This window comes from Falco rusticolus, chromosome 3 (genome assembly GCF_015220075.1).
Source record: "Falco rusticolus isolate bFalRus1 chromosome 3, bFalRus1.pri, whole genome shotgun sequence".
NCBI lineage: Eukaryota > Metazoa > Chordata > Aves > Falconiformes > Falconidae > Falco > Falco rusticolus.
This window is the reverse complement of record NC_051189.1, coordinates 62,140,836-62,153,667: the sequence shown is the minus strand read 5'-3', so window position 1 is coordinate 62,153,667 and position 12,832 is coordinate 62,140,836. Positions and strand designations below refer to the sequence as shown.

At 43.6% G+C, this 12,832-nt stretch overlaps 1 protein-coding gene across 1 annotated transcript in view; it reads right to left on the bottom strand.

Annotated features, from left to right (window-relative positions):
* LDLRAD4 (low density lipoprotein receptor class A domain containing 4) overlaps positions 1-6,137 on the bottom strand; it is a 294,703-nt gene extending 288,566 nt beyond the window's left edge. The window contains exon 1 of the mRNA XM_037378821.1: positions 6,014-6,137. The gene's annotated coding sequence lies outside the window, so the exon portion shown is untranslated. The remainder of the gene's footprint in view (positions 1-6,013) is intronic.
* Positions 6,138-12,832: the final 6,695 nt, after the last annotated feature.

The following is a 12,832-nucleotide window of genomic DNA, read 5'->3' as shown; positions in this document are numbered from 1 at the left end:
GACTTAAACACGTTCAGTGGCCAAAGATTACAATAAAATCATTCAAACCTCAAGATATTTATCATACAAACATTCAAAAAAGGCTGTCTTCCCGAGATGCCAGTACCTCTTTCACAATGTCAGAACACAGGAACAAAAATACTGAATGCAAAAACAACAGAAATCTCCAAACTTATCTTGTACAGGCAATAGCAAGTTCAACATTGTGACTAGATTTTTTTTCAGAAGCTGATTTATTGTCAGTTTTCAACAAAAAAGGGTTCCAGGGTGTTAAGCATGGAAGAAACCAAGAGCACTAGGAGATGGAAACACAATGAAATTTCTACAGACGCTTCATCAGCCCACTCCATTCTCATGTGCAGCACTTGAACATTGCATCTTTTGTAGGAGATACCGCCCTGCCTTTTAGAACTAATCCTAAATACATGCTAGTTTAAAAAGGTGGGTACAATGTCCACCACTCTCACCACTTGCCCACCCTATCCTACAGACAGCTAGGACTCACTGTCAACACAGATAAAACTTTGCAAAGACCCCCATACAACTGTCAAAATACACTTGTGCTTTTTCCACTGCAAACAGCATTAAAGTCCAATTACTTTAATACTTTCATTTATCATCTCATCTTAGTGAATGAAATCAAATAAAACCAAACTGGAGCATGTGGGTTACAATTTAGTCCTACCCAAAAGTACACATCAAGTAGGTGCCGCTATTCAAGTAAGTAAAATTCCTCGTAACAGGAACAGCTCTCCAAAACTGTAAAATACACAACGGAAACTTATACCGAAAAGCAAGTAACTAGCACACACATTTCCAAATTCAACCATGTTCAAAAAACTCCTATTAGAATTATTGTGGATTAAAAAAAAGAAATATTTTCAGTCACGTCTACCAACCAAATGTCTATCAATAAATTCTTCTATGTAGGAGTAATGCTTTTTTGGCTGGGTAGGGGAGAGACTAAAGCCTGGGAAAAATGCTGAAAATGTTTGTGCTTTAAATGTCTAAAATAATGTTCAGTTAAGAATATAACTAAGTTTGCTTAATCAGTTTCAACCTTAAAGACTAAACATTTGATTTGACACAAGACAACATATTCTCTTGGCGCTGGAATGGAAAAATGCTCCAGCTTGGTATATGACTAATTTTTTTAACACTTATCTAGCCATCAGAGAGTCTATTACACCTAAAATTCTACTTACCATGTAGCGAAACCTAAGCACAGTGGCATCAGGCAGAGCCACACACCACAGGTTTACTACTCGGCATTAAGTGGTCTAGCAGCAGTACTTTATTCATCCCTGCCATGTAACTTTAACAGCCTTTCTGCGTGGATGCTGACAATCACTGACTTCCATTGTCCCCTAAATTGTCGAACCACATTTTCAAATGCTTCTCAGTTCTAGCAGATAATGAAACATAAAATCACTATCATTTCTCATCCTCTTTTGGTGCTCTCAAAAACTAACCCCCCTAACTCATAAATTACTTTCATAATAAAACTCTTACTTCCCTGAGAACACAGCTACCTCTATTTGGAGCATTCAGACTCCTGTACCCATCAAGTTCTCAAAATCCAGTGGTAAGGACTTCTGATCAGTTTCTCTGCAAAATTCAGGCATTAAAAATAAATCATGGGTGTGGATACGTCGCTTTCCCAGCCCTCTCCCCGCCGCACGCACTTCCACCCCCAGCTTCTTTGCTGGTTTTCATGCAGATTCGTGCCAGACATTCGGCATCCTCATTAAGTGGTGTCTGGCAACCTGCCTAAGTTTTAGTGGGTTCTGGGAATGCCAGCATATTAACCAGAGGTCTTTTTGCATGCCCTAGAGAAATTTTATTCTAGAAAAGTCAACCATTTGGCACAAAGAAAACTTCCTTCAAATCTAGGAGAGCTCTCCATTGGCAGTAAGAAGAGAAACTGCATTTAGATTCTTCTTAATTTCTGCCTCCTATCTGAAAGAAAAGTTTGATGTAGAGCAGGATCATCCAAACAGTGCAAGAGGTCAGAGTGCTGTCTGTAGTAGGATTTTAGAGAAAATGAAGGCAGATATGAACACCACAGATGCAGCACAACATCAAGAAAATAATTCATTTTCATTCCCTTGTCTATTGTGACTAAAATACTCTTAATCGGAAAGATTAAATTTACCCATTATTATGCTGAGTGATAATGAATGGCGATACGGGTACTTGCAAATTTCCATTGCTTAACTAAACAATAAGAAAAAGGCATTTAGTAAAATTCATCTACATTTAGCATATTCCAAATATGCTAAATCAAGGCACATGCTACTGAAATGCATATATTAAATAAATATAGATGATGAATACAAAGACGTTTTGCCAGCAGGAGATACAGAACACACTGTAATGTTGTGATCACTCTTACTCAATTGCAAGCACTCCTTCTACTGCAGTCCCTTTACAGTTACTATTACTCAACGGAAAGTCTCAGAAATAAGCAAATCAAACCTCCTCTCTAAAGAACTGACATTTTTCCCTTTCAAATACAAGGTTCAGAAGAACAGAATGGGAAAAAAAAGTCAGTAACTTTCCTTCACTGGAATAGTCTGCCTATGCAGCACATAGAAAAAGTTAAAGTACATGGGACAAATGCGTAATTATGTTCTTCTGAGACTGTTTCTGCAGACTTACATATCTAGAGAATCCCATTCATTTCAAGAAGTTATTCAGGTAATCTGCTATCATTTAGATACTGATATCCATTGTTATTATAAATTGCTTCAAACTGACATCGACTTCAAACTCATCATAGTGGTCTGAGCAAGAAATTGCTGACTTCCTGACAGTAGCTCCAAAATGCCATGATCCTTTTATAATGACCAATTAGCACCAGAGATTTAGCAAGAAGCCATTTAAATCAATTCAATTAAAATGTTTTAGTGTATATATTAGAAGTCTGGCAAAAATAAGATTGGTGGGAAAGAAATTTTTAGGTATCTAGGCTGCCTTTGCTTAGATATAAACCTTCTAGGCAAGATGGCTATTCTTAAAAATAGCTGTCAACTGAGAAAAGAAAACTTATATGTATGAATCATTTCACTACAGGGTTGGATTCCCAGCAACTGATGCACCACTGTTCTGGCATCAGTGCATTTAACGAGCAGCTGATACTAGCTTGGTGCCATTGAAGAATTTCACGGTTACCACAGAACCAATCTGCAGAAAAAAATCATCTCTAAACTCCTAGAAGTATTTGTATTCCGTAACTGGCAATTCATTTTCAAGGAGCCATTTTAAACTATTAGAAACCAGACAGAAAAAACCTTTTCCAAGACCATTCACAAGTTAAATGCAACAGCCGTGCCCTGCTGGTGCAAGAGCTGTTGGGCCAGCATGCACTTTTTAACAGTTCATTTCTCTTAGAGATTATATTGAATTAAGTTACTTTTCAGATCCCTCTCTATTGTTTCAGCAATCATTTACTTCTTTCTGGCACATCATATCCTGAAAGTACTCCAAATTATTTTAGATGGCATCACTGAAATGCAGATAGTTCTTGGTGGAAGTGCAGCAGCCACTTGACAGAGTACCGTAGGGCAGCTGTGAGAAAGAGAACCCAATTCTGGTGAAGAAAATCAGAGAGAAAACTTCTCTCCCCCACCCAAAGACATGGTACCTTTAGCACACAGAAAACTAAGAACAATTCATCTTTTCAAGTCTCATCTTACATGTCCTATGCAGATAAAACAGCACTTTATGTACTTAAAAATAACAAAGGGACAGGTTAGTTCCAAACCCTTGGGTTAAGCTACTATTCAAGTTTTGATCTTACCAAACTTAACGCAACTGTGCCTCCATGTTGAATCCCCATTTCTTTCTACTTCACAAGTTTTCTTATAACAAGTGTAAGATGCTGAAGACGAAATTCAAACTTCATCAGTCAAATGCTGCCCAGCATCCGTAATATTTCAATTAACATAAACCAATGGTCTGAAATATACCGTCTCACGTTGTTAACTCATTCTGTGTTACACATTTATCTTCATTTAGGCCCCCATAGGCATCTGAATTTACTGGAGAATACCCGTGTGCTTTATGCGTATGCAACAGTGATCTTCCCATACCTAAGAGTCGGAATTAAATATGCTGCTATAAGCTCAGATTATGTAAAAAGATGTATCTTCTATATGTAACTGCATATAGCTGATGCATTCCGATTTAAGTTGTCCTCACGTTGGTCGCTTTATGTATCACAGTAACTTAATACCTGGTGCTAAAACACCCGTACAGATATAGATGTTCAGAGTACAGTCGCTATTTCAGCTAACGTGGACAAGGGATGTTGCTTAGACTGCTTCCCACCAGCGCACTGGTTTTCCAGCAAAACTCCCCCTTTTATTTACAGCCACGTAGCCGGAATATTGATATTCTCATTAGTGGAACCATACACGTGTGCACCACACGCACAGTTATTCAGTTCTACTCAACAGTGCTTCACATGTTATTTAAGTAACTCCAGATCCTTGGAAAGAGCCAATTTCTCAAAAAATTATCCTGAAAATGAAATGGAAAAGCAGAATAGAAGTTTTGTCTAACCAACATACTTGGGGGTTGAGAGATGAAAACCAAGACACTTTCCAGAAAGCGTACATATGCAACATTTATGTTCTTACCCCATCTGCACCTACCAGTAACTGCCTCTCAGGCTTTCTAACCAGCAAAAACTCTCTCCCTTTTTGGCTAGCCTTGGATGCAGGATGCTGCATACCTTTTATTCTTCGTGTTACATGGTGCAAAATTCCAGTCCACAAACATTTTAATGCATGAGGGTTTTTGTTCGTAAGAACAGGCAAACCTCTTAAAAAGTTTTCCTTCCTGACAAGTAGATGCCCATCTTTGAGATCAATAAACTTCTGTAACACGAAGCGCTATTTTCCAGTGCCACATAGAATTATCCACCTGACTTCTGTTCTCTCGCACAACCATCCTTTGCTATTCAGAAAAGGCTCTGAACGATAAAAAAGCCCCACTAAAACCCGTTATCCTTCTAGGTGTTCAGATTTCCACACAAAACAGAAGTTACTCTTGCATTTTAGCCATTCTCCGTTTATTCTTTACTCAGCTCGAACCTACGCACAGCGGTGTGCTTGTCTCTTCAGCGAGCAGCAAATCGTAACCTGCGCGTAACTACCTACCCACCCACGCGATGGAAAACCTGGCACGCCATTCAGAAATTCGGGATGCGCCGATTCAATGCAAACAACGCAAGCAGGCGTCAGACACAGACAAGCAAAGCGAGGCTTCTACTAATAAACTTTTTCTTTCTAAAAAAGGCACCTCATTAAGCACAGGGCGCTGGTACGTGAGCCCGGCAGCCACACCGCCGCTTCTCCTCGCTGTGGAAGTTGCCGCACGGCGCCGGGCGCACGGCCAGGCGGCCCCGGCAGGTCCCGCCCGGGACCGGGCAGGACGGCGGCACCGGGCCCCCGCAGCCAGCCGCAGCCGGGAGCGCCCAGACGGGGACGGAGCCGCAGACGCAGGTACTCGGCTGGGAGCAGCCGGGAGGACGCGCCGCACGCCCCGCGCTCCCCTGGCGCCCCGGCCCCGCTGGCCCCCGCACCGCGCTGGCGGGCTCCCCTCGGCGCTGCCGGCCCGGCTGCTGCCCCGGCCGGGCGGAGCAGGGGGCAGCGGCGGCCAGGCCGGCCCAGCTAACGGAGCTACCTGTCACCGCTGCCCCTGGCGCCGGCCAGCAGCCGCCCGCCGGCCCCTCGGGCGCCACCCTCCGCGGCACCTGGGGGGCAGGTGGGGGGCGGGCGCGCAGGGACCCGCTCTGGCGGCGGCTCCGGGGCACCGGCGGCACCCCCGCGGCGGGAGGGAGGGCGAGCCCCGACGGAGCCCCCCGGCAGCCGCCGCCGCCTCGTCCCTCGCACCCTCCCGAACCTTCAACTCGGGCCTCCCCGCACTTTCCCCGACACTTTCCGCCGCGGCGACCCCCGCCCGGCCCCGGTCCCGGCCCGGCGGGCAGCCGGCCGCACGCACTCACCTCCCCCCGGCCCCCGCCGCTCGCCCCCGCGCCGGGCCGGCCTCCTCCGGAGCGGACGGGGCGCCTGGCCGCCTCCCCCCGCCTGTCTCCGGCAGCCTCGCTCCCTGCGCTGAGGCTGTGCCTGCCTCCAACTCATCCCCAGCCTCTCCGCCTCCTCCCCCCCGCCCTGCCCGCTCCGCTGGCTGCCGCCTGTCTGCAGCGAGTCTGGCTCCGGCGGACGGGCGCGGGGGCCGCCGGCGGGGGGGGCGGTGGGGGCGGGGCGGCGGCGCTGCCTCGCTCCCTCCCCTCGGCGCTGCCGCCCGGCCCGCAGCCCACACTGACCCCTGCCGGGCGGATGTGCGCGGCGGCGGCGGGCCCGGGCCGCGCCAGCGCCGGGGGCGCCCTGAGCGACGGCGGGGCGGCTCGGCGGCGGAGCTGCCGCGGGGAAGGGCCGCTGCTGCCCTGGGGCCGCGCCCGTTCCCGGCCAGGCCCCCGGGGCAGGGGCACGGCGAACGCGCGGCAAGGCGGCAGCTCCCGAGCGGCCCCGGGGCGGCCTCGCCAGCACCCACCAGCCCGCGGCCCGTCCCGGCCTCCCCGCCGCCGCTAGTAAGGACGGGGGGGACGGGGACGGACACGAGAAAATAAAAAAAAAAATTAAAAAAGTACAGCAAGGCAGGCACAAGCAGATTTTTTGACGTTTCAAAAAAATGTTGTAAAACAGGAAAACCCAGTTCCAGTCACAGCCCAGCAGGCGTAAACCCCGGGCAGGCTTCGGCCGGGCCTGGGCCCCGTCGTGTGGGAGGCACTAACACAGCCCCCCCACACCATCAGCCTCCCTCTCTCCCACTCCGAATATCCTCCGGGATGTAGTGCGGTGGTGCGGACCAAGTGAACCGGCCACCTTAATCTCAGCTATGCCCCGGCTGCTTGGGACAAGCGTAAATGAAGCTGTGGCTTCATAAACATAGAAATATTTATATGCAATATTCCCAAAAGAAAAAAAAAATAAAATCCCTCTTTCTGTTAGTTCATCATCAGCTTCAGTCCACATTCCCTCGCCTTCCCTTCCCAGGGGTACCTGTGACCCTAAGGACGACTACAAGAAAGAGCAAGGAATAAGTAACACAAGGAATTTGTAAAGGCTGCCAACTTCAAGCATCCACACTTTTGACTCAAATGTGCTTTCTAAGTGTATTTGGTTTCCCTTCCTGCCTCGCCTCTCCCTGTTCGCAAGTTGGAAGGAAGAGGCAAGTCGGCCTGAAGGAGCCAGGAATCTGCCAACCCGGAATTCAGAGCACCAAGCGATCAAGATGGTGCAGGTGACAGCCTGCAGTTCATGCTGCAGGGCACCAGATGAGATGGGAAACAGGGAACCAGGGGAGTAGTTCCAAAATGGAGACAGCGTCAGATCAGCAGTGAAAGATGATTTTAGCAAATGTTTTGAATTAAGCCGCAAGGAGCCAAAGGAACATCAAACAATCAAACAAAATCAAACAGAACAGCTTCCACTCATCTGGATGACATACTGGGGCTACCTGTCCTGAAAGCTGCACAAATCATCAAAAGGTCACAGGGTGAATAATCACCATATTCAACTATTTAAAATCCATAAATTGGTAACTAATTTATTTATAACCTAAAAAATTGGGAGGAACTTGATTTCAAGCTTGCTCTACAGTTAGCCATCAAGAGTCAAGCTCTCCATTTCCAAGAGTGCCCGAGTAATCTGTACACACCTCATAACAAATGAGTTTGACATGCTTCAGCTGTGTTCCCTGCCATGACCTCAAGGAAAACTGGAAGTCATTCACTTCCGTCGGAGATTCTTGCCATATGCAAAGGAATATCCCTAACCCATGGAGAACTTTATAAAGCAGAAAGAATCACCTATGAAGTAAAAAATTATTTCTACATAATACTTCTTGAGTGGAAAAATTTGCCTGGCAGCAATTTGGGCTATTTTGAGCATGTAGGAGGAGGGCAGCAAAACCCAATGAAAATGCATATGCTCATAACACATACTCAGAAAACACTATGCATGGATACATGTCTTGGAGGTGAAACACAGAGAACGTGTAATACTGGTGGTACTCTTGTTCCTATCCAGGGTATCCCTGGAAGATACAATCTGCAACCAAAGATAATCTGCAATCGTTAACGTACTGGCCGCTGCCAGAGGACAACAGTTCCTCAGATACATGAATTCCTTTCCCTTTAATCACCAAAATCACTATTACAAGTTCTATTCAGTATCTAGCTCCACTTAAACACATCTGAAGAATGTCAGTATTTCTGAAGCTTAAAGAGAGACAGTTTAAGAGAAGTGTTAACATCTATACTCAAATAAAGGTATAAATCATACGAGATCTTGGAGCTGTGTAGAGGTCTCACTGTAAAAAGAATTCCAAAGAGAGTCTGGTTACAGGAAGAAACTTACCTTAAAACAAACAAAAACCTCTTCAGTGAAAGCAATACTCACAGTATCACAAATACTGAGGTTTCACATCCATAAGGTTGCATAGGCATCCTGACAATTTGTTTCCTGGATAAATAAGATGAAGTTCTCATAATTTATTTAAAGTATAGGCAGATCTGTGTATGATTTTCTTTTTCTTCACCATCCTCTCTAAATCTAGTAATGATATAATTAATACTTGGGCTGTTGGAGTTTTGAATTGTTGTTGTTGTTGGGTTTTTTCCTTTTATTGGGATTTGAGAGGGGGTGGTGTATCGGGGTTTTTTACTGCTTTATCATTCACCTGATAGTAAAAGTAACTTCAATGTTATCGGTAGACAGCATGGTACTGCATTCCTAAAGGGGTAGCTTAATAACAGGAGCAGCCACTCACCTCTGCCATATCCAGAACTCTAATGCAAGACCCAAGAAAACCTCAAGGACTGGTTCTCTGTTGACTCTATAATAAATACTTGACCCAATAATGCCATTAGATATAGTAGGAGACACACAACCTGGTAAAGCACATTGTCTGAGTGTCCATATCCATCCCTGGCAGGGCCCCTTTTCTGGGCTTGTTACACATGGTGTAACTGCTATCACCTCTTCCTTCCCAGTCTTGCAGTCTTCAAGAAGTGCCACACTGCTAGGGAGGAAGCCAGTGGAGAATGCAAGTATCTGAGCAATTAGACTGAGGGGACAAAATTTTAATTCAGGGACATAATGGCTGTTGGTTTTAAGTTACTGGTGACTCATCTTGTTTCCCACCAGGAAGCCACAGATCAGCGTATCTCAAGTATTACTGATTCCTACTATCTGTTACGCCGCTGAGAGAACAAGGAGGAAAAAATTAAAAACATTCAAATCACAGTAAGAACATAGTCAAGTAACATACGGGCACATGTAATAAGCCAGTCTTAGTAAGCTACATGTAAAAGCACACTACAAATAAAACAACACTTAAAACTACTTAGAAAAGTATTTGGTAGGTTTTTTTACCCAGCAGGTCATCCAGATTTATCTCCCAGTTGACCACCACAAGCAGATAAGCACTGCTCATAAACCTAAACTGCTGGTGTTTTGCAAAGACAGACTGCAACCTTACCGGCCCCCTGCAGTACTTAAGGACAGAAAAAAAGTCTTCAATATGTTAACTACCAAAAGACACTGCTACTCAGTCAAGCCCCTGGGGTGGGGGCTGGGTTTTGGTGGTTTTTTTGTTATTGTTTTGGGGTTTTAGCATAGCAGAATCTAGTGAGGGAAGACATCACAATGGAGAAAGAGGTGGCAATTCTCTCTCACTAAAGCCAAGAAGTTACATTCTTTCTCTTGGACAATTCCAAGGTGGTCATTCCTTTCAAGGGCTTCCACTCTCTTTCCTGATTAGACTAACAAGAGTACATCAGGGAAGATGATTTCTGTATTTGGTGATTTATGGAACTAATGTAAATCAATCAAACTTCCTTAAAATTTTTAAAATATAGTAACATACAAAAAAACCCCAAACCACAAGTTTGCCATAATGTTTTTGGCCATTTCAAAGGAAAAATGTCTGTCAGATATTTTAATAAAAGACTCTGAAAATTTCCGAAGCAGTTCAAGATTTTAATGTAAATTCTAATGTTTTGGTCATAGAGGGATGGAGGTCTCAGCCTGCACTGAGCTTCAGAGTAGGTGCAAGGTCTTGATATGCACCTCAATGCCCAAGCAGATGCGTGCAGATGGATTTGTAGGTCTCCTTGACCAAACACACAGGGTCCTGGGACCCCAACTGTATTTCCAACAGCATGTTACAGTGGTGTGCAGTTGTGTCACTCCAGTGACTGCCATCACAGAAAAGGACCACTTCGTATGCCTTGTGAAGTAGGTGGTACATATTAAAGCAATGACAGGAAGAAAAATTATGTAAAGATGTAAGGAAGGCAGCACAAGGAAGATTACTTGTAAGATTGTGCTGTTGTAAAAAAATTCTGTCTGTTCTAGTCATTCACCAAAATCAGACTCCAGCTAGTTTGTTGTTCATGGGTACACACACAGAGTCATTCTGCAATTTGTTGTTCATCTGCCAATTTCACCCACACACCTGCAGACCCCTCCACTAGATCTAAACCTCAGTTTTAGAAAATGTCACAAATCTTGAAAGGAGACCTTTTGGTCTTCTTGTCATGATGGACATAACTAAAATGGTTTTCACGCTACATAAAATGCTATGTCACACTATAAACTTAGTGAGCACTATAAATATCTGGATTGCATCCTCAGGTTTTAACAACAAGGTAACATTACAGAACATGCATTTCTTTGTTCTTGACTGAAAAAAAAAGGCTTGCAAAGGACATCATTAGACAAAGTACTACAGAGATGGCAATCAGCTGAGTCCAAACTGGAACTCCCCCAGCTACTATATACATTAAGTAATCTGTATACAGTATGTAATCTAAGAGCTTGGAAGAGACACAGAAGAAATCTCAGTTAGACACACGTTCTCTATATCTGTTGTTGAATTTCAAAAACTGTATTGTTGATCACTATGACATTTCCTGAAGACAGCACCAATGTACCAGTGAATTTGGAGCCTGTAAAAACCAGAGGATGACAAGCTCCGGCCACTCTTGCTGTCTCAGAATTTATACAATCAACACACAGCGAACAGAACTGGCAACCCTAAGACTCTCCAAACTTTCATGGCAGTAGCAACCTCCTCTTTTTTTTCCTAAAAGAAGGCCTAATGCAAAAAAAACTCCACTGCGAGTGAGCACAGATCAGGTTGCCAGATCTACCTTTAGCTTCTGATAAATTAGCCAAGAAAGTGATGGCAAGGAAACCCTCCGCAAGGAGCCAAGAGAAATGGACTGGAATCTGATCAGATCACATGAGCTACCAAATACCACATACATTACCACAATAGAGAGAAATTGCATTCCCTGTTAAGAGGGGCTGGATGATTGAAAAGCAATCAAAATGAGTTCTGTATCAACATCTTATTATATAGCCAATAATGTGTGTAGCAGTTAGACAGTATTTGATCATCAAATAAGAAAGAAATTATTGTCTTAACCTGGCTATTCTTCTGTTACGAAAGAGCCTCAAACCATTTTTCTTGGAGTTAGCAGATCTTTATACATGTAGCAAGTGTCTTATGAGGCAGCATAGACTGAAAGAACAGAATCCTAACTTGAAACAGAGTTTTTCTTTTTTGACAGCATTGCTTTAAAATAAAAATGGCAACTACAGTTCTGAATTGATTCCCTGACTTATTTGGTATTTGAAATACCAAACTGTCTAGTTTGCTGAAATGTCAATAGCACTATCACATTAAAATAGAAAGATATTTAGTAACTTCCATATGCTTTCACATTCATTTATCTGCTTTAGAAATTAGTCAGTAAATTTTTCAGATTGGGGGGAAGCCTCCAGTAGGCAGATTAATAGTGATAATAAAATGCTATTTCCAAACTCTCTCACAGCACTAACACACTTTGGATACTGCTTCACTAATTTAGCAGATGAATTAATACACAGAATGTACTCTGTTATTATCAATCTACAAATAGGTGTATCTGCTTTGCAAAAAAAGTCTTTGCCATGTGAAAAATACAAGATTCTTTTTTGCAATATAACTTCCCAAATGTTTTCATTTTCATTCCCAAGTCTCAGATGGATTTGTGTTGGAGGACAAGCCTTAGTATTTCCATGATACAGACAGAGAATCTAAGCCATAAAAGAAATACAATTTCCCTTAAAAATGTACTATAAGAACAGGCAGAATTGAGAACCAATCCAAATTCTCCTCATTTATTGCACAGCATTCTGTCTACTGGACCACAAAGCAGCCATTCACTGCTTGTTATTCTACAATTTTTAAAGTACTACCAAAATACCATCTTCTCCAAAAACATAGCCAGAATTACTTTCTTAGCTACCAGTCCTACTGTACCAGTTTATGTTAATTGTGAGGGAAGTAGTAAGTTTGCAAAGCACTTATAAATGAAAGAATTGCCAAATATTGTTGGACAAGATCCTAACACTTTTCATGTCCACATCAGAAATCCCACTGACTTCAGTAGGACCAGGATCAGACTCATTTTACACACACAAAGCCTACAGAAAAAGCATTTGATAGAGAATGCAGTGCCCATCTAGTAGGCTAATGAAGATATGACCCAAAACCTCCAAGACTTTGTATAGTCTTACATGAAAAGAGGGAAATCATTTGAAAAGGGTGCATAATAGAACTGATTATCAATAACAGCATCATCACCTTATGCTTAACTGTAATGGGAGAATCAGTATTGCAATCTGTAAGCTTCTGTCTTTCCTGTTCACTAATATAATCATTCGTACTCAGCTGCCCATACTCCTAGCTTTCAAATCCTTCATAATAA